The 26,680-nt window shown below is 39.8% G+C and overlaps 1 protein-coding gene across 2 annotated transcripts in view; it reads left to right on the top strand.

Annotated features, from left to right (window-relative positions):
- The window catches only part of LOC126272165 (iron-sulfur cluster co-chaperone protein HscB), a 47,261-nt gene that overhangs the window by 15,107 nt on the left and 5,474 nt on the right, over positions 1-26,680 (top strand). The gene's annotated exons all lie outside the window — the stretch shown is intronic.

Here is a 26,680-nt window from a genome sequence, read left to right as displayed (position 1 = left end):
TCTTCAAGTCGGCTTTTTAAGAATATTTCTGAAACAGCGTAATCTTCTTGAGTGGAATATGCAAAATCAACATTTGTGATATTATCTACTGCCCCCTCAAATAGATCTTGTGCAGTTTGGATCTGATTTTGGTATGGCCTTTGCAAACTTGCACGGGCTGCCAGTCTCTTTACTGAACCCCCTACTCCATCACAAGGCCCTTTCCCATGTGTTGTGGCTGAAAAGTGCCACTCAGCTTTTATGTTGAAGTCTTCCTCATGAAGGCAAAGGTTCAGGAAGTTTTTCTTATTTTTATACTGAGCGGCAGAACTGTCAGAATAATAGTACATCATTTTTGGAATCTCTTGAAATTTATTTGTTAGATATGAAATTAGCTTTTTTTTGGAAGGTGTAAACCGCAGTTGTAGTGTGCTCCAGGCAATCAGAAACAATGACAAAGCTCATATGCTTAATTTTGTCTTCCTGTTTGTAATATATAACAACAGGATGAATGGTAATCTGTTATCTTGTCCAGTGGAAATTCTGAGTTTCATCCTGTAGAACTGTACTATAATTTTCTGAAAAGTCACATATGACAAAAAATTCAGATTCCATAAGGTTTTCTCTTGTGGTGTTAAAAAATGTTCGTTGTTGCTTGGCAACGAAGTCATGCCGAATCAAAGTCGACACCTTACTACAAAATAAATCTATGAATTCTTCAGAAGTTTTCTGAACAATTTTTCCAGATTACATCGGTCAGCTGACATCCACTGTTGGAACTGAACTTGTTCAATTAAGTTTTCATGAAAAGTCTTTTAAAATTTTATGTATGACAGTTTCTCCTGGGTAGTATTCACAGTTTCCCTTGTCACAATCAACTGATGGTTTTCAAAGCATTTTTGCAATGCACTGCTTATAATTGTTTAAGCTGCTATTTGTTACTGTATTTAGTTTGGCATTTTCTATCATTAATTTTATGTTTTGGTGAGTTGTGCACACGCAGACAGTGTGTGTGTGCACCACTCCGGCCAGCTAATACACAATGTTTTGGTCTCAACTCAGCAAATTTAGAGAAACCTATTTTTAAGTTAGGAAACTTGTCTTTAAAATGCTTGTAAGCTTCTTTAAGGTTATACAAAATAAGTCTTTTTGATATTTTTGTTTTATTTCCATTTGTTTCTGTAATTGTCACACAATATTTAATACCTGGCATTGCCCTGCTAACTTCATCATTTTCATAAAATGAATGTATAGTTTTGACAGTTTATGTTGGTAAACACTTCCCTGGTTTTGGGTTTGGACCTTCCATGAATCCTCCTCCTTTCAAAATTTTTTTAGACTGCCGAACACTGTAATTAGGAGCATTAAATTCCCTCATTATTTACCTGACACTCCACTTTTCAGGTAAACTTGTAAGAATCATTAGTTTTTTTGCTCTACTTATAGAATTTTTAAAGTTTCTTTTAAGATTTTCAAGAACGGATTCAATAGTATCAGTATCTGATGAAGAAGTTTCAGGAGCAACAAAAAGTTTACGTGTCATTGATGAGATTTTCTTCACTTTTGATTTGGCGTAATGCCTAGATGTTAGTTTTCTCTTGTCAATTGGGGACTCAACTAGTTCTTGAAGTGTTGTGTTAAATGTTTTAAAAGCTACTGAAGTTGGAGTGAAGTCAGGGTCTTGGACTCGGATGATTATCTCTGATCCAGAAGATTCTTCTTCAACACTTTCATCACTGATGCGCTCTGGTGTATTTTTCAATTTGGTTACATCTTTCCTACATTTATCACAAATCCTGGCCCCACTTGGTATTTTATGAAATAATTTGGGCATCCATGTTGTGACATTTCTCAGTTTTTTTCTGTCTCTAATAAAATGATTTGACTTCAATGGATTACAACACTGCAATTTTTACTTGGTTCCATATTTATACAAAAACCACTTATAAACTGCCCTTCAATGTATAGATTTACTTGAAAATGAACTATTAAATATAATAGATACGGACTGGTCAACACAGAGGTAACAATTGATTTGCACTAAAACCACAGTGCACAGTAATGCTGTAGGCGCACAAAGCCTTAGAAGGTAACAATGCAGACTACATCATCTCAACAATGGCTCCAGTCTCTGAATTATTGTATAGACATCAAGCCCTATGTATACGGTCCTCTACTGACGTACTACCTTAAAGGTCAGCTTGGTCAAACTAGGGCCGTTAGTGAAAAACAAGAGTCTGGAATATTTTTTTTTAACAATGAACCCATCATCATTCCACATTTATGTTTTGCCATGTGATTTACAACAGTATGAAGTAGTTATGGAAATATTTTGAAAATTTTCAATTATGTACTTTTTGTAAAAAAAAATTAAATCAAAGTATTAATTACCATTTTGAAAAAAGTTATTAATTAGAAGCTATGTTTTTTTTGTCTTTGCTGGAAAGAGCATGAAAAATGCTGCGAAATGATACCTTTCCCAGTTCTCTAGCTCAATTAGGGCAACTCCTAGGGCAATTTAAAAAAAGTCCGTTCACACATTTTTGGCCAGTTTTTGAAAAGTTTACATGACCATATTTCAGGAATGGTTTGAGGTAAAAAATTGAAATTTGGTATTTCTTTTAGTTTCAGCACACACTGTAAGTATACCAACTTTCAGGAAAATCTAAAAGGATGAGGTAAAATTTTTATTTAAAGTGTGTTGATTTTACATGGAATGACCCATATTTAAATTTTCATCACCATTAGCCCTCGAGTGGGCATGCCTGTGTATAAATGCATCAACCACAAATAACATTGTTTTGTAGTTGCAGTATTCCTCAAGGTTCCATCGTGGGTCAGTTGCTTTTTCTCGTGTACATTAATGACCTCTCATCTGTTACATTACCAGATGTTAACTTTGTTTTGTTTGTAGATGAAACCAACACTGCGTTAAATAGCAAGTCAAGTACGAATTTAGAAATAATTGCTAATCGAAATTTAATAAATAAATTAATTTTGGTTTAAAGCTAATTAACTGTAATTAAATTTTGAGACTCACTAAATGCAGTTCAGAACCTGAAAGAGACTTCCTTCCAGCATGTGCACAACATATGAAGACATGCAAATGAAAGAGGTTAACAGTGTTAAATTTCTGGGATTACAATATGACGATAAACTCAGTTTGGAAGGGCATACCATAGAGTGCCTAAACAAGTTTGTATTTGCAAAGCAAATGATGTCATATTTAGAAGATATAAATATAAAAAAAAACTTGCATACTTTGCTTACTTTCATTCTATTATGTTGTATGGGATCATATTCTGGGGTAACTCGTCAAAACGAGAAAAAGTTGTAAGAGTGCAAAAGTGTGTCATTTGTCATGTAAATTCGAGACCATTATATACAAACACATTCAAGGGACTGAATATTTTAATGACTGCTTCTCTGTATACTTAATCCAATGGGAAATTTGTTGCAAATAATGTATGTTTCCAACCAATAGCTCAATACATAGTATCAATACTAGGAATGAGAACAGTCTACATAAATGTTATAGTTTATGCAAATAAATGACAGGTAACAACTATTTAAGGGACAAAATAAACTTATGCTTTATTCGCACAACACATATGAATACATTTGACTACCAAATTATATTACGTTGCCCCATCAACAAACACGGAACATCTATATTTCATAGAGTCTAATGCACTGTGCACATCATGTCTTATGCGCCACTATGCACACTGGAAAATGTTTGTTCACGTATCCCCAACACTCCCCCTTGAACAAATATTTTTCAGATACTCAACACTATTCAGCCCAGGTTAAACCATAATGTTTCACCAGCTTTTGAAATTTGTCCTTACGGAGAGGCTTGGCTAGGAAATCGGGTAACATTTCTTCCGTGCATAAATAACTGAGAATTATATTCCCCTGTTCCACATGATGTCTTACAAAGTGATTCCTTATGTCAATATGTTTGGATCTTGCACTGGTGACATTATTTTTAGCAAGTTTAATAGATCCTATATTGTCACAAAATATCACAGTTGGCTTTAATGTTGGAGGAGATTCTATTTCACTCATAAGTGTACGGATCCAAAGAGCTTCTTGGATAGTGGAGGACAAGGCCATATATTCAGCTTCTACAGTACTCAAAGCAACAGTTCTTTGTCTCTTACAAGATCATGATATCAGTCCTCCCATTAGTCTAAAACAACTTCCTGTGATGGAATGTCTGCTTTCCAACTCATTTCCCCAGTCTGCATCACTGTATCCTTCCAAATTTACATTTCCAGTTTTAGAATATTTTAATTTACAATCAGCAGTTCCATTTAAATATCTGAATATTCTCTTGAGTGCCATCCTGTGCTTTTCTTTCCGATCACTGCAAAACTTGCTTACTGCATTTGTGGCAAATGCAATGTCTGGTCTGGAAGTCTGTGCTAAGTACAGTAGGCTTCCTACAGCTTCCAAATAGGGCACACTTTCCTTACGTTTCTTGTCATCATCAGTTATTAGCAGTTTTGCATTGTTTTCCATAGGAGTAGAAACAGGTTTACAATTTTCCATATTGAACTTTTCTAAGATCTTTCTTGTGTACAGAGATTGATCACTCCATAATTCTTCTCTGTTGGCACATCTTACAATCTTAATGCCTAAGTATTGATTCATTTCCCCTATGTCATGCATATTACATTATGACCGTAACTGTTCTTTAAAAAAGTTCATCTGGTTTTCAGTATTGGTTAAAATTAAAAAAAAATCATTTACCCATATGGCCATGATTGCAATTTCTTCATTGCTCCCTTTATGATATATACTGGGATCTGCCTTTGACTGTAACATGCCTAGTTTTATCAAACTTTTATGCAAACATTTATTCCAGCAATGGCCACTTTGCTTTAATCCATATACTCTATGCCTTTCTTCAAATGCCAAATTCTCTTTTTCCCTTGATAAGATCGCTTAACTTCATCAGGTATGCAATAACATATATTTCCTCTTCCAGTCTTCCATTCAGGTAGGCTGTTTTCACATCCATTTGATGAATTAATAAATCTTCCTTCACTGCCAGAGATAAAAGGTATCTTAATGATGAATACTTCACCACTGGTGAGAAAGTTTCATTGTAATCTATTCCTTCTTTCTGGGAATATCCTTTTAACTACCAATCTGGCTTTGAATTCTGGTATTGCACTCTCAGGGTTTTTAACACTAAACCCCCATCTTGTTCTTAGTGGCTTTTTATTTTCAGACATGTCAACCCATTCATATGTATCATTATCCACAAGAGATTGCAGCTCCTTTTCAATAGCCTTTTCCCAATCTTGAGGATTTGAACTTGCTAAAGCTTGAAATGTGATTGGTTCATTGTTGATTTTTTGGGCAGCATAATCTGGATATTCTTTTGGTTTTGCTGTACGCGAAGATCGTCTTAAACTGACTTTCTCTGTTGAATCTTCTTCCTCAATTTGATTCTCGGGTAGCACATCAGCTTCCTCTTTATTCTCGTCTTCCTCTGTTTCAGTTTCCATCTCTGTTTCAGCACTATCACACACTATGCTTGGTTACATTACTGTGTCATTTTGACTACTTTTCTTTATTTTAGGTCTATAATCTTCCAAAAATACTACATCTCTACTGCTTATTATCTTCTTATTCAGAGGATTATAAAATCTGTAGCCTTTTCAATCCTCACAGTAGCCAACAAAAATATATATTTGAGATTTTTGCATCCCACTTTCCTCTTAATGGCTTTGGAATCTGAACCATGGCTTCACATCCAAAGACTTTTAAGTGCTTTAGATCCGGTTTCTTCCCACTCTATACTTCATAAGGTGTCTTGTGTCTTACAGCTTTGGTAGGTGATCTGATAAATACACTGCTGTTAACACAGCCTCTGCCCAAAAACACTTAGGTAGTTCAGCATCGCTTAACATACTTCTAACCTTTTCTACAATGGTTCTGTTGGCTCGTTCTGCAACTTCATTCTGAGAAGGACTGTAGTGAATGGTAGTCTGATGCCTAATACCGTCTGTTTACATATTCTGATCCATTGTCTGATCTAATGATTTTAATTTTCTTCCCAGTCTGTCTTTCGACCATTTTGCAATAAACAACAAATACATCATTCACTTGATCTTTGCTACATATAAAATAAACATGCATGTATCTAGAAAAATCATTTATGAATGTCCGGAAATAGAAGCTACCCCCTAAGTATTCATTCTCCATAGGTCCACAGAGATCTGAATGTATGAGTTGCAAGACTTCGGTAGATCTGCTCTGACTCGATTTGAATGGCAATCTAGCCTGCTCCCCTAGCAAATACACCTCACATTGGACCTTATTCATTCCATAACTTTCCATCCCAGTTGCCATATTTTTCAGTAAAGTCATACTTTTCCTATTCAAATGTCCAAGTCTCTTACACCACAAGAAACCTTTTGCAGCATAAACAGAGTGATTTCCTGTTTCAGCAGTATTTTGAACTTTATTCACTTTGTAAATACCTCTTACATTATTTGCAGTAGCTACAATATCACCACAAGAGTCTACCACTTTGGCTCCCTCTAATTCGAAGATAACTTTATTACCCTTCTTTACTATTTCACTTACTGACAGCAAATTAGTTGTGATATTCTTTACATAATGTACAGCATGAGCAGTAACAATTTCCTTTTCCCCATTCACAAGCAAATTAAGAACCACTTTTCCTGCAAGTTCACACCTTAACTTAGATCCGTCAACTGTAGAAATTCCAATGTTGGGCCTTGACTGAACATCATACAAACCTGACGGAGCTTTGGTAATGTACACAGATGCTCCTGAATCTAGAAACCATTCTGCATGATAGTCACTCGCTTCATCAAAAGAGTAAAAAACAAAAAAATGCCTTACTTTATCGGTAGACTTTCTCTCAGAACTACTAGAATTAACATGCATATTTTCTTTTGTACTTAACTTTTCATTACACTTTGAAGCAATATGTCCAATTTTCTGGCATCTGAAACATATTATTGGCTTCTTCTCCTTGTACTTATAGTACAAAGCTGACGCTGTTTCCTTTTCTGAAGCATTAGAATCTGGTTCATTCTTCACATCCTGTAGAATCTTTACTTTAACACTATCCGCTGTAATGGATATTCCCGAACTTTCCAAACCCATAATCATTTCAAGATTTTTGGCTATCATCATTTACCATGAACCACAATTATATTTCTCTGCTAGTCCAGCTAACAATACAGTTCCAATCCATTCATCTGCAATTCCAAAACCAATATTCCTTAGATGATTGGAGATTAAAATTATTTTATTCACATATTCATCAACGCTTTTACACTTATTCAATCTTGTGGTTATCGGCTCACGAAGTAATCCTACTTTTCTGGTTAAACCACCATCTTCAAATGCGTTTTTCAGTTTGTCCCATACCTCCTTTGCTGACGTAGCCTTTTCTATGTGAACATAATTCAGTGGATCAATTAAAAGGGTTAGTTTTGATTTTGCCTTCCGATCCTTAGTAGCAAAACTTGATTTCGTAGGTGCCAATTTACCGTTTACGACGTCCCGTAAGTCATCCAAGTGGAAATATGCCTCAACGGCAAATTTCCAGGTCACGTAATTTTCGTGCCCTACAAGCCGCTGTATTTGCGGTATCTGTGTTGTACTCATTTTACATTTATTTTCTTTTTCGTATAGCGTACACAATCCAAGTTTATATGAACTTCTGCGCACCTTTTGCACAAATACACGTCATCTTAAAGCTTATTATTTAATTGCCAGCAACTGTTAAAACTTGGTTTAAGATTAAAAAAAAGTTCAAACAGACTTTGAAATACTTTTTGATAGACAGCTCCTACGTCTCTATAAATAAATATCTTGACTGGGACTCTTAGACCAACTTAAAGGAAAACATTTGTTAGATTTCAGTTTTGACAGCACATGGTCACAAAAGCCAAGATTAAGTATTTTGTGTATGATAAATTTATTAAAAGTACAAAACTACGTTTCATTCTGACAGTGGATTAATTCTGCAAATATTAGCAGTTCCAGTTTACTGTAATGTAGTCACATATTTTGACAATCTCCTGATAAATGATCAGTGAAGTGAGTATTATATTCAAATGTTCTATGTTTTTCATGTTATACTTGCTAACGTGTTCCACACTCTTGAGGATCATCTCATTTTTGGCTTTATGGAATGAAAACTGAATCTAATCTACACTCATTGTCATAAATTAAGGATAATTGCAGAATGTGGTGCCACACAGCGTGGCACTACACAAGACTGGCACTAATAGCATAGGCACCTAGGGAATACACACAACACAGATCTGTAGGTTCATGGTATTGGTAATAAGTTTAAAAAAAAACTGTCCTGAAGCACGTGCTACGAAACGTCACTGTTTCCTGCGCATGTACCCAGACATCAATATGATCACCATGCACGTGTGCACAGGCTGCACAACGGGTTGGCATACTCTGGATCAGGTGGTCGAGCAGCTGCTGGGGTATAACTCCCATTCTTGCACCAGTGCCTGTCGGAGTGCCTGAAGTGTTTTAGGGGTTTGAAGACATGCAGCGATACGTTGACCGAGAGCATCCCGAATGTGCTCAATGGGGTTTAGGTCTGGAGAACAGGCAGGCCACTCCATTCATCTGATATCTTTTGTTTCAAGGTACTGCTCCGTGATGGCAGCTCGGTGGGGCCGTGCGTTATCATCCATCAGGAGGAAGGTGGGACCCACTGCAGCCCTGAAAGGTGGACATACTGATGCAAAATGATGTCCTGATACACCTGACCTGTTACAGTTCCTCTGTCAAAGACATGCATGGCTGTACCTGTATCAATCATAACCCCCCCCCCCCCCCCAACCTCCCATCGTCAATCCACAACCTCCATACAGGCCCCTTTCAAGGACATTAGGGGGTTGGTATCTGGTTCCTGGTTCACACCAGATGAAAACCCGGTGAGAATCACTGTTCAGACTATACCTGGACTCATCTGTGAACATAACCTGGGACCACTGTTCCAGTGACCATGTACTGTGTTCTTGACACCAGGCTTTATGAGCTCCCCTGTGACCAGGGGTCAGTGGAGTGCACATTTCAGGTCTTCGGGTGAATAAACTATGTCTGTTCAGTCATCTGTAAACTGTGTGTCTGGAGACAACTGTTCCAGTGGCTGCGGTAAGGTCCTGAGCAAGGCTACCTACATTACTCTGTGGCCATATGCGGGCACTGATGGTGAGGTTTCGGTCTTCTTGTGTTGTTGTACACTGTGAACGTCCCGTGCTGTAGTGCCTGGACATGTTTCCTGTCTGCTGGAATTGTTGCCATAATCTTGATATCATACTTTGCGGCATACGGAGGGCCTTTGCTACGACCTGATGTGTTTGACCAGCCTCCAGTCGCCCTAGTATTCTACCCCTCATAACATCATCAATATGTGTTCTTTGAGCCATTTTCAACACACAGTCACCATTAGCACATCTGAAAAGGTCCGCACACTTACTCGCTGCAGCATACTCTGACATGCACCGACACACCTCTGCATACGTGGACTGCTGCCAGTGCCACCGTGCGACGACCGCATGTCAAATGCACTGCATGGTCATACCCCAAGGTGATTTAAACCCGCAAATCTCCCACCAGAGTGTTGTTTCACCATGTATCAGCATTGTCCTTAATTTATGAGCACAAGTGTAATTCATTGTTGTTATACAATGATGAGGGCATACCTATTTCTTCATTACTACTTCAGCTAACACAGTAATAACTTGTGTAGTCATACACCAAAGTGAGCAGCAGTAATATAAAAGAAACAGCAAGCTAGATGAAAAAAAATTATAAGATCTGTGCAGGAAAGTGACCCGGATCCAAGCTAAACACACAATCCCACAACAAGGCAATTATCTAAAAGACAATTAATAACTAAATAAGCGGTCAGCAAGGATCTGATGCAACTGTGCTGTTTAATGCTTCCAGTGGTTCGTTACTTGGGTCAACACTTGTGTACAGGAACATGGTGAAACAATGAAAGGTTTATTTTATTACCGTTTTATTACACAGTTATTTAGCTCATACTATTTTAGTTAATTTTATTGTTGTTTAATTAAACTAATATTAAACTGTAATTTTGTTCTTCCATGTTTACCTTCATAACATAAAGACAGCTTTTCCTTACATGTGTACAAGCATGCTGCTCGTCCACTTGTGTTATGAAGAATGGCACACCTGCTTGAGGGTTAATAGTCAGAATAATTTCTTATGTCTCACCAAACTTGAACTCCTGTGGTGGGTGTTAACTTGTTGACTGTATTCGCTATGATAATATAATCACTATGTTGTTCATAGTAGTTTATGTACAGACCTATTTTATTATTCTTTTTTAGGCCTATTTGTGCATTGCCTCTATTTGATTGTATGTTGGGAATCCCATGTTCACCTGACCGGAAGTCTTGTTTTCTTGTCACCACGCTTCACTAATTCCTACAATATTGTGAAAAGGATGGTTGCTACTTGCCATATAGTAGAGATGCTGAGTTCAAGATAGGCACAACAAAAAGACGGTAACAAAATAAGATTTCAGCCATCAAGACTTTTTGTCAAAAATAGGCAACAGACACATACATGGATACAGTCTCTGGGAGCTGAAGCCACACTGTGAGTAGCAGCAGTGCATGATGGGAGAGGAAACTGGGTGAGGATAAGGAGGAGGCTGTTGTGGTGTGGGGGAGGCATACCAGGATGGGGTTGGGGGATGGTAAAGTGTTGATGGCAAGTGTGCTGAGACAAGGTGAAGAGAGTAGGGCAGCTAGGTGCTGTGAGGAGGTTAGAGGGACAGGGGAGGGAGGGGGATGTAGTGGAAAAGGAGAGAAGTAAAAAAGAATAGAGGGCTTTGTAGTGCTGGAGTGTGAACAGGGGAAGGGCTAGATGTATGGGACAATGGCTAACAAAGGTTGAGGCCAGGAGGGTTACATGAATGTAAGATATACTGCAGACAGAGTTCCCAATTGCACAATTCAGAAAAAGCTGGTGTTGGTGGGAAATATCCATATGGCACATGCTGTGAAGCAATCTTTGAAATTAAAGACTGTTAAGTTGTACGGTATGCTCAGCAATGAGGTGGTTCAGTTGTTTCTTTGCCACAGTTTGTCGGTGGACATTCATGGCTGTGTACAATGCAGCACACTGGTTGCGGCTTAGCTCATACATCACATGACCGGTTTCACAGGTAGCCCTGTCTTTGATGGGATAGGTGATCTTGTGACTGGGCTGGAGTAGGTGGTGGTGGTGGTTGGCAAGATGTATAGGACAGTGTGTTCCTCTTGGTGTATTACAGGGATATGAGGCAAAGAGTTGGGAGCAGGAGTTGTGTAGGAATGGACAAGGATATTGTGTAAGTTTGGTGGTTAGCGAATTACCACTAAGGGGGGGGGGGGGGGAGGAATAATAGTGGGTAGGACATTCTCCATTTCAGATAGTTGAAACCCTGGCGAGAATGTGGTTCAGTTGCTCCAATTCTGGCTAGTATTGAGTCAGGAGGCCAGATGATAGGACTTCAGAAGGTGGTAGGTGACTGGAGAGATAAGGCAAGTTTTTGTACAAGGCAGAGAAAGCAGAAATGCTGAAATTGACAATGCTGTCAGAATGATCACAACAAAAGCATGAGCCAAGCTCAAAATTGTTTGACAACAAGCTGACTAATGACAATGGAATGGGTAGCTCAGCAAACATGGCAGATCTAAGTAATATGACAATAAAACAGGAGACCGACGATTCATACCAGGGAAATATGGAACAGATGTTCTCATACCCATGAGATTGCAATGAGAACAGAAATAATAAAACCAGTAGTGAATCATATGGGTGATGTGCAACTGGGCATTCTGAATTAAATGAAACAAGTGATATTAATGATGAATAATGGTTTGAAAAATGAAATATCTTTGCCAAGTCAGACATTGGATAATAAGAACAAATTCGTTGGCTCCAAAATTGGTGAACTAAAAAACTCTGACCAAACAAACATACAATAAGAAAAGAAGAGAGCTAGATGGTAAATTGGACAGTAAAATGAAGGCTTTAAAGAAGTCTGTAAGTGATTAAATCAAAAAGCAAAGAGGAGAATTGTATGGTGCAGTTAGCAATGAAATAGCTGAAGATCTTAACGCTACTCGTGAGGATTTAAAGACAAAGGTAGACTAGGAAATAAAATAGTCAATCATCAGCAAGGAACAACTCATAGCGAACTAGATCTGTCTGTAAAAACTTTTAAAGGGCAGATCGTGAAAGTTCTAAACAAGACAGAGACCAAATTCCAAGAAACCATATGTGCTATTAACACTGATGTGTAGGGTAAAACTCAGACGTTAGAAGTTAGCTTGAATCACAAACTGGTGGAATTTAAAAATAAAGAACTAGTGAGTTTTCTATCAGAAACTAATAAAACCAAAGAACAAATGAAAACCATGAGACTGAAAAATTTGGCAGCTGCATTTAGAGCAAGAGGCGCTTAACCGAGTTGTGCAAATTTCAAAATCAAAAAGTTCCATCCAAAAGGCAGAGGTCATCCTGTTATTTTTGTGGATGCATGCAGGGAAATAATCTCTTCAGCATTACCTGAAAAGGATCATATTAGAATTATGCGAAAAAATTAGTTCTGTTCCTAATACATATTAATGACTTGCCATTGTATATTCACGAAGATGCAAAGCTGGTACTTTTTGCCGATGATACAAGTATAGCTATCACACCCAAAAGACAAGAATTAACTGGTGAAATTATAAACAATGTTTTTCAGAAAATCATTAAGTGGTTCTCTGCAAATGGGCTCTCATTAAACTTTGACAAAACACAGTAAATGGGATGACACCATTAATAAATATAGACTTCGATCAGAAATCGGTAGCTAAGGTAGAATATTCAAAATTTCTAGGTGTATGCATTGATGAGGGGTTAAACTGGGGAGGAGGGGGGGGGGGGGGGGGGGGAACCACTGAGGATCTGCTGAAATGTTTGAGTTCAGCTACTTATGCTATTAGGGTCATTGCAAATTTTGGCGATGTACATCTCAGTAAATTAGCTTACCACGCCTATTATTTCAGAATAATTGCTGGAGCTCATCCAAGATCATCCTGCAGACACTTATTTAAAGAGCTAGAGATCTTCACTATAGAGGGAAACATTCCATGTGGGAAAAATAACCAACCGTGGGTTGCAAAAGCTTGAATTTTGTGTGTCTATCAACATACCAATGCTTTCAGGGAAACATTCCACGTGGGAAAAATATATCTAAAAACAAAGATGATGTGACTTACCAAATGAAAGATAGACACACAAAATTCAAGCTTCCGTGGCCAACGGTTGCTTCATCAGGAAAGAGGGAAGGAGAGGGAAAGACGAAAGGATGTGGGTTTTAAGGGAGAGCGTAAGGAGTCTTTCTAATCCCGGGAGGGTAAAGACTTACCTTAGGGGGAAAGGAGGACAGGTATATACTCGGACACACACACACACATCCACATCCATCCGCACACATACACACACAGGCAGACTTTACATATTTCTGCCTGCCTGCCTGCCTGCCTGCCTGCCTGCCTGTGTGTGTGTGTGTGTGTGTGTGTGTGTGTGTGTGTGTGTGTGTGTGTGTGTGTGTGTACCTGTCCTCCTTTCCCCCTAAGGTAAGTCTTCCCACTCCCGGGATTGGAATGACTCCTTACCCTCTCCCTTAAAACCCACATCCTTTCGTCTTTCCCTCTCCTTCCCTCTTTCCTGACGAAGCAACCTTGGGTTGCGAAAGCTTGAAATTTGTTTGTGTGTTTTTTATTGGCTCTATCAACATACAACGATTTCGTTTGGTAAGTTATAGCTTCTTTGTTTTTATATACACACATTTATGAAATTTGTTAATAACAATCTGAACAAATTCAAAGGTAATAGCAGTGTACATGGCTACAACACTAGGAGAAAGGATGATCTTCACTACTCAAGGTTAAATCTAACTTTGGCTCAGAAGTGGGTAAATTGTGCTGCCACAAAAGTCTTTGGTCACTTACCTAATAGCATCAAAAGTCTGACAGATAGCCATATAGTATTTAAAAGGAAATTAAAAGAATTTCTGAATGGCAACTCCTTCTACTCATTAGATCAATTTTTGGATATAGTAAGTGGGTAATTTCCCCAACCACCCCCCCCCCCCCCCCCCCCCCAAAAAAAAAAGAAAAATAAGTGTCATGTAATATTTTGTGTAATGTAATAGACAGCTTTTATTAATCTGACACGTTCCACATCATTACAAAGTGTTGTATTCATGATCTATGGAACAAGCACTAATCTCATCTAATAGCTGGGTAGTCCACGGCTATGGACAGTTGCGGGACGTAAGAAGAGTTTTTAAATAAGTTTGAGGAGAAACACTGATCTGTATATAAACAGGATGAAGTATTATAGGAATTTGTACAAGCTTCTCCATGACAGTCTGGAAAGAAACAAATGTGAAATCCTACTATGAGTACATAAGAGGCCAGATGCCAGAAAAGATTATGTTAATGCTACTTTGCAGAAAATTACCATCTCTGCTGAATAATTATAATTTTAAGAATAATAATTGTGATGGAAGTTTTCTTGTGCCACATGAGAGGCGCAACAATAAGAGTTCACCCAAGAGTTTGTGTCTCCGCTAATTTACGCACAGTGATGCACACTCCAGACAGTCAAGCTTATGATATTTCGTATACACGAAAAATCTGTAACACATAATATTGGATTATTAGATGATAGTTCTTAGAGCCTTGAACTTATTTACCACCTCTTCATCCTTGAAGACAGTGTTACCGCATCCAGCTTGCTCTGCTTAAATTTCTTGCATCTCCGAAGATTTACAGATACGTGCAACGCAGCTAAATAAGTTGAAATAAGTGACCAGTAAATGAAACTGACTTCGTACTATAAGAATTAATGTATGTCACATTATTAGTGAACTAAATGGAAATCAACATCCCCCCCCCCCCCCCCTCTCTCTCTCTCTCTCTCTCTCTCTCTCTCTCTCTCTCTCTCTCTCAAGGATGGGAAAAAGACCGACAGTACAAAGTTGATGAAACATCCAGTAGGATTTTTTTTTTTTTTACAAACATAAGAAAATTAATATTCTTCATCTTTTCTCACTGGCTCCACAGGTTTGACTGCTGCAGGGATATTGCATCTTCATCTTTGCTGCAAGCTATGTAAGCTTTTGCTCTTTTTCCAATAAAGTGCACATACTCACGCGCACCCAAATGAACAAAGCCTTAGCCATACAGAAGTGTCAGTCCATTCTGAAGGCCTCACCTTTGCCACACTCCCAAATTCAATCATGCAGGACTTGTTAAATACCTTCTCTCCTTCTCCCAGTCCCTACAATAGAAGTACCTTTTCGCCACCAGCCTTATCAATCAGCCTCAACAGAAGACCAGTGTTGAACCCGCCCTGACTCAATTCACTCCTCCATCCAGCTGTGATCCACCCTCACTTCCCTCAAAGCACCCCTTGTTAACTTTCCAACATTTCTGAACCTTGAACCTTCAGTCCCCATCATTCCTCAAATCCACCCAACATACAAACTAACCTTACATCAACAGAAAGAACCACAATCTATCATGTAAAAAGTGATCCCAACTTTATAATCCTACCTACTGAAAAGACTCCACCACTGTTGTTTTGAACTGTAAGGATTACCTGGCAGAAGGACTCTGCCAGCTGTCAGTCATCTACTGACAAACTCTGCCACAGTGATCCCATTCCAGAAATCCAGCAAGATCTCCACTCTGTCCTCAAATCCTTAGGCCCATCCCAGAAACTCTCTCTGGAGTCCATCTCTCTCCTCATCCCAACCACTCCCCGCATTCCTACCTGCTGCATGCTTCGTAAAATCTATAACACAAAGCACCCAGGATACTCCATTGAGGCGGGTTACTGTGCCCCCACTGAGAGAATCTCTGCTCTTATAGACCAACAACTTCAGCTTATTACCTGCAACCTACCCCCCTATATAAGAGATAGCAACCATTTTCTCCATTGAGGTACCAAAATGCGCGCGCACCCCCCCACCCCACACGCACACAGTGCAAGCAATGCTAAGGAAATACACATTTCTTACACAGTTTCGAGCAGTTAGTCCACGAACCCACGCAGATTGTGAATGGTTACGAAAACACACTTGACTTCTTAGCCACAAACAATCCAGAGTTGATAGAGAGCATCATGATTGATAAAGGGATTAGTGATCACAAGGTTGTTGTAGCTAGGCTCAATACCATTTCTTCCAAATCCACCAGAAACAAACACACAATGATTTTATTTAAAAAAGCAGATAAAGTGTCACTAGAAGCTTTCCTAAGAGACAGTCTCCATTCCTTCCGAACTGACTGTGCAAATGTAGATGAGATGTGGCTCAAATTCAAAGATATAGTAGCAACAGCAATTGAGAGATTCATACCTCATAAATTGCTAAGAGACGGAACTAATCCCCCATGGTACACAAAACAGGTCCGAACGCTGTTGCAAAGGCAATGCGAAGTTCAGAAGAACACGAAATCCCGAAGATGGGCTAAAATTTACAGACGCGCGAAATTTGGCACGTACTTCGATGCGAGATGCCTTTAATAGGTTCCACAATGAAACATTGTCTCAAAATTTGGCAGAAAATCCGAAGAAATTCTGGTCATATGTAAAGTACACAAGCGGCAAGACGCAGTCAATACTTTCGCTGCACAGTGCCAGCGGTACTGTTACTGATGACTGTGCCACTAAAGCGGAGTTATTGAATGCAGTTTTCCAAAATTTCTTCTCCAGGGAAGACTCAAATTCTGGAATATTCCATTAAACACGAACAGCTGCTAGCATGAGTTTCTTAGAAGTAGATACCTTAGGGGTTGCGAAGCAACTCAAATCGCTTGATACAGGCAAGTCTTCAGGTCCAGATTGTATACCGTTTAGGTTTCTTTCAGATTAGGCTGATACAATAGCTCCCTACTTAGCAATCATATTCAGCCGCTCGCTCAGTGATAGATCTGTACCTACAGATTGGAAAATTGCACAGGTCGCACCAGTGTTTAAGAAGAATAGTAGGAGTAATCCATCGAAATACAGACCTATATAATTGACGTCGGTTTGCAGTAGAGTTTTGGAGCATATACTGTATTCAAACATTATGAATCGCCTCGAAGGGAACGATCTATTGATACATAATTAGCATGGTTTCAGAAAACATCGTTCTTGTGCAACGCAGCTACCTCTTTATTCGCACGAAGTAATGGCCGCTATCTACAGGGGATCTCAAGTTGATTCCATATTTTTGGATTTCCGGAAAGCTTTTGACACTGTTCCTCACAAGCAACTTCTAATCAAGCTGCGGGCCTATAGGGTATCGTCTCAGTTGTGCGACTGGATTCGTGGTTTGCTATCAGGAAGGTCGGAAGCGTCCTGGGACCTCTGCTGTTCCTGATCTATATAAATGACCTGGGTGACAATCTGAGCAGTTCTCTTAGACTGTTCGCAGATGATGCTGTAATGCTCAACACGTGGGGCGTGAGATCTCCACAGTACATCGATGTTGTCGCCAGTGGTCGGCGGAAGGTGCCCGTGCTCGTCGACCTGGGACCGGATCGCAGTGACGCACGGATGCACGCCAAGACCGTAGGATCCTACGCAGTGCCGTAGGGGACCGCACTGCCACTTCCCAGCAAATTAGGGACACTGTTGCTCCTGGGGTATCTGCGAGGACCATTCGCAACCGTCTCCATGAAGCTGGGCTACGGTACCGCACACCGTTAGGCCGTCTTCCGCTCACGCCCCAACATCGTGCAGCCCGCCTCCAGTGGTGTCGCGACAGGCGTGAATGGAGGGACGAATGGAGACGTGTCGTCTTCAGCGATGAGAGTCGCTTCTGCCTTGGTGCCAATGATGGTCGTATGCGTGTTTGGCGCCGTGCAGGTGAGCGCCACAATCAGGACTGCATACGACCGAGGCACACAGGGCCAACACCCGGCATCATGGTGTGGGGAGCGATCTCCTACACTGGCCGTACACCTCTGGTGATCGTCGAGGGGACACTGAATAGTGCACGGTACATCCAAACCGTCATCGAACCCATCGTTCTACCATTCCTAGACCTTCAAGGGAACTTGCTGTTCCAACAGGACAATGCACGTTCGCATGTATTCCGTGCCACCCAACGTGCTCTAGAAGGTGTAAGTCAACTACCCTGGCCAGCAAGATCTCCGGATCTGTCCCCCATTGAGCATGTTTGGGACTGGATGAAGCGTCGTCTCACGCGGTCTGCACGTCCAGCACGAACGCTGGTCCAACTGAGGCGCCAGGTGGAAATGGCATGGCAAGCCGTTCCACAGGACTACATCCAGCATCTCTACGATCATCTCCATGGGAGAATAGCAGCCTGCATTGCTGCGAAAGGTGGATTTACACTGTACTAGTGCCGACATTGTGCATGCTCTGTTGCCTGTGTCTATGTGCCTGTGGTTCTGTCAGTGTGATCATGTGATGTATCTGACCCCAGGAATGTGTCAATAAAGTTTGCCCTTCCTGGGACAATGAATTCACGGTGTTCTTATTTCAATTTCCAGGAGTGTATTTACGAAATTTCAGTCACCAACTTTCTCTTTCGAATGCGAAAATATTTTGTTGAGCCCAACCTACATAGGTAGGAATGATCATCAAAATAAAATAAGAGAAATCGGAGCTCGAACAGATAGGTTTAGGTGTTCGTTCTTCCCGTGCGCTTTTCGGGAGTGGAATGGTAGAGAGATAGTATGATTGTTGTTCAATAAACCCTCTGCCAAGCACTTAAATGTGAATTGCAGAGTAATCATGTAGATGTAGGTGTATTAACCAGTCACTACTGGATCCCTCTGCACAAGGAGTGATTCTGCGTCACATGAACAGTATGATCAGCAGTGTGATGGCATATCATAGTGCTTAGGGTATAAACCTGTTGTGTATAAGGTTGAATGTTGGAATCTAATCAAAGAACTTTGATCATCATTTATATTCAGTTAATTGATTTAAATGTATTTTTTTGTTCTAATGCTTTGTCATGTCATTTTCTTCATTGTATTGACTTTATTTGCTCATTTTTTTGTTTCTATCATTTTTCCCCCATTTGGAATCTGCTCATGTCGCCTACATCCGCAACCAAGTGCCAAACAGGACTGCTCATCAGATGGTAATGCGGCATAGCATGTAGCCAGTGTGATAGTAGTTTCACAGAAAAATTACATTTTGCTTTCACCATTGAAACTGAAATTTTGCTGCGGAAGAGGGATGTACAAACTTAGTACTAAAATTTGTGTTTGCTTTTAGAGGTTAGCCTTAACCACTGTGAACAAAGTGATTGTGAATTTAGTTCTGCTGATGATGATTGTTAATCGCTGTTTTCTCAGATACGTTTAAAATTGTGAGGTCATGGTTAAGTTAGGACATGAGCTTAAATTTAGGGCTGCAAAATGTGTGGTCTGCTGCAGTTCAGTCATTGGTCACTTCAAATTGTCAGAGCAGCTCTCATTTCCATCACACCTCGCAGCAGTGACTTCCAACATTACTCTGAATTACACATTAACAGCATTTGTGAAGTGAGTGAAGTGACGCATCATGTTTGTGTGTCACCTGAGTGGTAGTGGCAGCAGGCCTGGCAACACTGAAGCAGAAAGTGACATATGTTCACTATCAAGTAATTTTACTTGGTCTATAGCTCAACATCAGTTAGTGCATTCTTTTTTATACTTTTTTGTGTAAACTGCTTTTCAAGTGCGAAGTACTTAAGATAAAAGAGATACATCAGGAAGTTAGAATTGTATTCATGTTCTCAGGTACCTGCCACTAGAAGATGTATATGCTCAAAACTAGTATTTCCCACGTGAGACATCTTTCAAGGCTATAACAAGTGATATTTGTTGTCGGTGTAGGATTACAGAATACAGTCCAACACATCAGCTTTAACAAGTGCCCCTTTCAACCAATATGGTGATTATGACAACATAAGATGGTACATATTTTAACTGTAAAATTATTGGGATGTTCTTACTATTAATGTCTTCAGATATATTAAAAAAGACGAAGCATAGACCAAAGAGAGAAATATTATAGAATGTGTGTAATGAAAAAAGTACATAAATAAAGTGGTGGTTAGTGTTTAACATCCCGTCAACAACGAGGTCATTAGAGACAGAGCGCAAGCTCGGGTTGGATTGGGAAGGAAATTGGCTGTGCCCTTTCAAAGGAACCATCCCGGCATTTGCCTGAAACAATTTAGGGAAATCACGGAAAACCTAAATCAGGATGGCTGGAGACGGGATTGAACCGTTGTCCTCCCGAACTCGAGTCCAGTGTGCTAACCACTGCACCACCTTGCTTGGTAAATAAATAAAGTAAAAATACACAGTGACCATTCATTCATTGAGTTTCCCAAGTTGGAAGCAATCACCTTCCAACACAACAAACAGTGATCCGCCTGTATCAGTGACTGGCTCGACCTGCCAATTACGTTAAGGTGCAAACTTGCACTTTGACCTTCCTGTTTCTAGGCTACTTGCTTTATGCTACATTCCTCTAGTACCCAAACACATTTTGCTGCCTGCCACATAGGATGTAGAATGAACATATGTGTTCGGACAGTGCAGTGAAATTTGGCATTTTCTAACAGCATGACAATGCCTGCACTACATTTCCTGGGCTCATGACCATATTGGTTGGACACTGGAAAACTGTGGCCTGGTCAGATGAGCCCTGATTTCAGTTGGTAAGAGCTGTTGGTATGGTTTGAATGTGGTGCAGGCCCCATGAAGCCATGCGCCCAAGTTGTCAACAAGGCACTGTTCAAACTGGAAGTGGCCTCATAATGGTGTGGGTTGTTGTTTACATTGGATGGACTGGGTCCTCTGGTGTAACCGAACAACACCATATGTTTGTTGTACGTCCTATGTTTGTTTCTGTGCTTATCTCACACAATGTTGCTTGTATGTTAGCACAGACAATTATACGCAAATGCCACTGGTCTCAGTTGTTAAGTGAAGGCTGTTGGCCACTACATTGCCTGTAGTGAGAGGTAATGCCTGATTTGATGTCCTTGGCATATCTTGACAACTGTGGATCTCACAATATTGAATTTCGTAACAATTTCTGAAATGGAATGTCCCTTGCATCTAGCTCCAACTACTATTCCATGTTTGAAGTCTTAATTGTTGACTGGGAACTGTTATGGTTGGCTACTTGAAGACCATTTTCATTTGTGTACTTCATATTCCAAAACAACAATGTCACTGGGTCCCAATTGCTTGCGATTGGTTTGAAGAACATGCTGGATAATTCGAGCAAATGATTTAATCACCCAGATCCCCTGACATTGAATGCTTACGGGACATAATTGAGAGGTCAGTTTGTGCACAATCTCCTGCACCAGCAACACTTTTGCAATTATGTACTGCTATAGAAGTAGCATGGTGTAGCATTTCTGCAGGGGACTTCCTGAGACTTGGAGTCCATGCCACATTGAGTTGACGCACTATGCTGGGCAAAAGGTGGTCTGACAAGATATTAGGAGGTATCCCATGAGTTTGATCACCTCAGTTTGTGCTAGTTATGTTCCTTTCAGAGAATGCTGATATAACAGCTTCATGCTTAGCAATCATACACAACTGCTCGCTTTATGAAAGATCCATGCCTGAAAAGTTGCACTGGTCACACCAACACCCGAGAAAGGAAATGATTCTTCCACTGAATTCTGGACCCATATCACTGACTTTGATTTGCAGTAGAATTTTGGAATACGTACTGTGTTCGAACATCATGAATTACCTCTAAGAAAACAATCTACTTACAATCAGTCATCACGAATTCAGAGAATATTGCTCTTGTGAAACACAAATAGCTTTTTGTTCACACGAAGTAATTTGTGCTATCAACAGGGGATCTCAAATTGAATATAGATTTCCAGAACTCTTTTGACAATGTTCCTCACAAGAGACGTCAAATCAAATTCCGTGCCTATGGAATGCCATCTCAGTTTTGCGACTCGATTAGCTGCTTCCTTTTGGAAAGATCATATCGTATATAGTAATTTATGCAACGTCTTCAAGTAAAGCAGAAGTGGTGATATCTGGTGTTACCCAGGGAAGTATTATTTGTAATCTACAGAATGATTATTAAACTTTCAAACCACTGTAGAAATAAGGGGGAAAACATGTGCCAGAAGAAAAATAAATAGTTACAAAATGTAGCAATCAATGGCGCAGTAAGCATCATAATTTAATAGTAGTCGACTACGAAAGGCAAATGAATTGTAAAATGCCTAAGGTGTAAGTTTGATGTTAAACAAACTGTACTATTCAGTGTGCATGGGTGCACAGGTGTGATACTGTTAGTTACGTAAGCCCATCCACCACGGCAAGGTCATATCACATCGGAAGGGAAAAATCAGTTTTTAATTGTCCTGAGGCCAAAAAACTGCATAAAAAGCAGCAAGCAAAATCAAATTTGATTATTAATTTCTGTGTGACTTGCAACAAGTTGAAATTGAGAAACAGCATGTTCCACAACTGATAGAAGTTTTTCTGGGGTCACATTCACAATGTTACGCAATGCATACCTTCAATGCAGCTAAGTTTGCAATTGGAATACTGAACGCATCATCTTTCAGAGAGCCCCACAACCAGAAGTCACACAGATTAAGATCAGGTGATCGGGACGGCCAGGCTGCTGGGAAATGGCTGCTGATAATTCTAGCATTTCCGAAATGTCTCTTCAGCTGCTGCTTAACTGGATTTGCAATGTGCAGAGGTGTGTCCTCTTGGATAAAAATGATCCCATCCACGCTGTTGGAGAGTTGGAATGACCTGATTGCACATGACACTTGTAGCGCTTACCAGTGATGTTACAGGTAACAGCACCGGAAGCACCTGTCGTCACTTCAATAAGAATATGGCCCTGTGATAAATGATGCTGTAAACCCGCACCACACAGTGCCCTTTTTCAGGATAAGGGGTACTGGGTGATTTATGTGTGGATTTTCCGTTGCCCATATTCGACAATTCTGTGTACTGACATATCCTGTCAGATGGAAGTGGGCTTCATCTGTCCACAAAATCTTCCACGGCCAATCATTGTCCAGTTCCATCTGAGCAAGAAATTCTAAAGCAAAGATCTTGCTTGCTGGCAGGTAAACAGAAAGCATCTCGTGCACATGGGTAATTTTGAACGGACAGGAAAGAAGGATTTTACGCACCATACTCATGGGTATGTCCAATGTTCAGGCCATTCTCCATGCACTACATGTTTGCATACAACCACTCGTCTCCTGCTTTGCTGTGGCCACTGCTTCCACTGACGTCAAATCAATTTGTTTCCTCCCTGTACCAGGTTGCAGACCAAGAGAACCCATCTTTTCCGAATCATTTTTCCCAGACCAACAGTAGTCATCAGACCAATGCCTTTTTTTCAAACTCTTCAATGTCCAGAACATCTGCAAAACGACATGTGCAGTCATAATTCTTGTAATACAGTTTTACAAGCAGAGTGCGATCCTGCATTGAAATAGTCATGATGAACCTCGCAGACGCGAAAGGAGGAAAAGCTGTGTACCTGGCTTGTTTATGCCAACTTCAATGAGTCATGCGCGTGACAGGTGTTTTCATTTACGTTTGGCATCTATTGAACAGTTTTCGCACTATTCTTTTTTTATTTTTTATTTATTTTTGTGTTCTTCCATAGTAGGTGAATATGGATTGGGGGGAAGAAACGAAAGAGGAAGCCGTCTGGTAGAATTTTGCACAGATCATAACTTAATCATAACTAATACTTGGTTCAAGAATCATAAAAGAAGGTTGTATACATGGAAGAATCCCGGAGATACTAAAAGGTATCAGATAGATTATATAATGGTAAGACAGAGATTTAGGAACCGGGTTTTAAATTGTAGGACATTTCCAGGGGCAGATGTGGACTCTGACCACAATCTATTGGCTATGAACTGTAGATTAAAACTGAAGAAGCTACAAAAAGGTGCTAATTTAAGGAGATGGGATGTGGATAAACTGAAAGAACCAGAGGTTGTACAGAGTTTCAGGGAGAGCATAAGGGAACAATTGACAGGAATGGGAGAAAGAAATACAGTAGAAGAAGAATGGGTAGCTTTAAGAGATGAAGTAGTGAAGGCAGCAGAAGATCAAGTAGGTAAAAAAACGAGGGCTAATAGATATCCTAGGGTAACAGAAGAAATATTGAATTTAATTGATGAAAGGAGAAAATATAAAAATGCAGTAAATGAAGCAGGCAAAAAGGAATACAAACGTCTCAAAAATGATATCGACAGGAAGTGCAAAATGGCTAAGCAGGGATGGCTAGAGGACAAATGAAGGATGTAGAGGCTTATCCCACTAGGGGTAAGATAGATACTGCCTACAGGAAAATTAAAGAGACCTTTGGAGAAAAGAGAGCCACTTGTATGAATATCAAGAGCTCAGATGGAAACCCAGTTCTAAGCAAAGAGGGGAAAGCAGAAAGGTGGAAGGAGTATATAGAGGGTCTATACAAGGGTAGTGTGGTGTACTTGAGGACAATATTATGGAAATGGAAGAGGATGTAGATGAAATGGGAGATAAGATACTGTGTGAAGAGTTTGATAGAGTACTGAAAGACCTCCGTCGAAACAAGGCTCCGGGAGTAGACAACATTCCATTAGAACTACTGACGGCCTTGGGAGAGCCAGTCATGACAGAACTCTACCATCTGGTGAGCAATATGTATGAGACAGGCGGAATACACTCAGACGTCAAGAAGAATAATACTTCCAATCCCAAAGAAAGCAGATGTTGACAGATGAGAAAATTACCGAACTATCAGTTTAATAAGTCACAGCTGCAAAACACTAACGCGAATTCTTTACAGACGAATGGAAAAACTGGTAGAAGCGGACCTTGGGGAAGATCAGTTTGGAATATTCACTTTCAAATTCTGAAGGTGGCAGGGGTAAAATACAGGGAGCAAAAGGCTATTTATAATTTGTACAGAAAGCAGATGGCAGTCAAGGGGTATGAAAGGGAAGCAGTAGTTGGGAAGGGTGTGAGACAGGTTTGTAGCCTCTCCCCGATGTTATTCCATCTGTATATTGAGCAAGCACTAAAAGAAACAAAAGAAAAATTCAGACTAGGTATTAAAATTCATGGAGAAGAAATAAAAACTTTGAGGTTCGCCGATGACATTGTACCTGTCAGAGACAGCAAAGGCCTTGGAAGAGCAGTTGAATGGAATGGACAGTGTCTTGAAAGGAGGATATAAGATGAACATCAACAAAAGCAAAACGAGGATAATGGAATGTAGACAAATTAAATCGGGTGATGCTGAGGGAATTAGATTAGGAAATGAGACACTTACAGTAGTAAAGGAGTTTTGATATTTAGGAAGTAAAATAACTGATGATGGTCGAAGTAGAGAGGATATAAAATGTAGACTGGCAATGGAAGGAAAGTGTTTCTGAAGAAGAGAAATTTGTTAACATCGAGTATATATTTAAGTGTCAGGAAGTCGTTTCTGAAAGTATTTGTATGGAGTGTAGCCATGTATGGTTGTGAAACATGGATGATAAATAGTTTGGACAAGAAGAGAATAGAAGCTTTCAAAATGTGGTGCTACAGAAGAATGCTGAAGATTAGGTGGGTAGATCACATAACTAATGAGGAGGTATTGAATAGAATTGGGGAGAAGAGGAGTTTGTGGCACAACTTAACTAAAAGAAGGGATCGGTTGGTAGGACATGTTCTGAGGCATCAAGGGATCACAAATTTAGCATTGGAGGGCAGGGTGGAAGGTAAAAATCGTAGAGGGAGACCAAGAGATGAATACACTAAGCAGATTCAGAAGGATGTAGGTTGCAGTAAGTACTGGGAGATGAAGAAGCTTGCACAGGATAGAGTAGCATGGAGACCTGCATCAAACCAGTTTCAGGACTGAAGACCACAACAACATACATTTTCCCCCCTCTCCGATAATATTCCGTTGCAGTTTGACATTATTCTGACCAGTGGTGTTATTTCTACAGCATTTTGAAAGTTTAACTTGAACTATAATCATCGTGGATATAAACAATTTAGGACAAATCTGAGTATCCCCTTTCGATTGCTTGCAGAGGATGCTGTCATTGACTGTCTAGTACAAGAGGTACCGAAATTTTCCTCTGATGGAACTGTTTGAGAGTGCTGGTACTTCGATGTATTTGATGGAACACCTGGTTTATTTTAAAGGCTAATAAATTTTTTAAAAAATGAACTTGTTTTATTCTGTGATTACTTCAATTTTAAATCTTAATTAATAACAAAGCAATAATAAAATTTTAAGAAGCCCTGTTGTTAATAGTTTTTCTTTAAGGACTCTTTTCACAAACCCCCAGTATTCCATGGAACACAGTATGGGAAACCCTGGTCTAGTAAAGCCATCAGAACCAATCTCAAGAGCTCTAATTTCAATCTGTTATATGTTCAACCCCCAAATTAAAAGGTGTAAATACGTAGGAACTACAATTATGAACAGCTTAAATTGGAATGGCCACATAGAAAATGTTGGGGGAAAGGCAAACCAAAAACAGGTTTATTGGCAGATGTCTTAAAAGATGCAGCAGTTCTACTAAAGAGATTGCACGCATCATGCTTGTCCATCCTACTCCGGAGTA

Source organism: Schistocerca gregaria, chromosome 5 (genome assembly GCF_023897955.1).
Source record: "Schistocerca gregaria isolate iqSchGreg1 chromosome 5, iqSchGreg1.2, whole genome shotgun sequence".
Classification (NCBI taxonomy): domain Eukaryota; kingdom Metazoa; phylum Arthropoda; class Insecta; order Orthoptera; family Acrididae; genus Schistocerca; species Schistocerca gregaria.
The sequence above is the reverse complement of the archived record's forward strand: the minus strand, read 5'-3'. Positions and strand labels throughout refer to the sequence as shown.